At 36.4% G+C, this 1,045-nt stretch overlaps 1 protein-coding gene across 1 annotated transcript in view; it reads right to left on the reverse strand.

Annotated features, from left to right (window-relative positions):
* Positions 1-409, reverse strand: part of LOC109881048 (rho GTPase-activating protein 29-like) — an 89,176-nt gene extending 88,767 nt beyond the window's left edge. Inside the window, 1 exon segment of the mRNA XM_031809889.1 lies at positions 1-409. This exon segment is cut by the window's left edge and continues 467 nt beyond it. The gene's annotated coding sequence lies outside the window, so the exon portion shown is untranslated.
* Positions 410-1,045: the final 636 nt, after the last annotated feature.

Here is a 1,045-nt window from a genome sequence, read left to right on the forward strand (position 1 = left end):
GACTTGCTACTTTTCTGGCAATGTTATTTAACTTATTTCTATCATATCTCATGTTTGTTATGTGTGTTAAATACATGAAGAGAATTTAGCCAGTATTAGTAGCATGAAGTTAAATAGTTAAGTTAAGCTATCTAGTTAAATTACAGTGTAGAGTTGGTAAACATTTGTTACAATGTTCTTACAACTGTTAGCTACAAATGTAAATGTGCTGTTATTATATTTTTAGCCACCTCACCTACTATACAATCAACCGGGACCGTCTATTTCCAGCTCTAACGTTACACCGGAAAAATATCCGCCTAGTCAGCACCGATAGAGCAGGGAGTCTGTAACTCCGCCGTGCTGGCATCCCAAATAACGTTAGTTTGAGGCGAGGGCTAAGCAGTAGCATTTCTTCTCTCTATCAGAAACATAATAAACTCACCTGACTTGTGTACTCCAGTGGCATTCTCAATAAAAAAAATAAAAGTTATTTATACAATCTGAAAAAACAAATGAAAAGAAAAACCACATGTTTCAAAAGGAGAATAGCTTCCTCTTCGTGTTTAGTTTGAGTCACTTAGCGTTCACAACTTTGCCTGTTCCAGCCTCCAGTCATGTGACGCTGGAACCTCCTTGTTCCTGGCTGTCCCTCACACACTTCCTACAATAGTTCATCTACACTTCTACTGTCGTCTAGTAAATTGTTCTATTTTACCCCGCGTCCGTGAACCACGACGAATTCACGTGTTGCGATAAATGAACTGTAAATAATAGATTGATGTAGAATGTAGTAATGTTGCCTGATGATGGTTTAGTACATTTTAACATTCATGTGTTTATTTATTACATTTTTTATATAAATGTTTGATTTATTTATTTATTTCTATTATACCATTTAATTGCACACACCTGGTGTTCCAGGTGTGAAATCAAGTCCCTAATTAGGAGAGGAACAATGGAAATAAGGCAGTGGAACTGGCTTGGAGGTACGGAGTTTTTGTTTATTTATTTCACCTTTATTTAACCAGGTAGGCTAGTTGAGAACACCTTTATTTAACCAGGT

The sequence above is a fragment of the Oncorhynchus kisutch genome, linkage group LG30, assembly GCF_002021735.2.
Source record: "Oncorhynchus kisutch isolate 150728-3 linkage group LG30, Okis_V2, whole genome shotgun sequence".
NCBI lineage: Eukaryota > Metazoa > Chordata > Actinopteri > Salmoniformes > Salmonidae > Oncorhynchus > Oncorhynchus kisutch.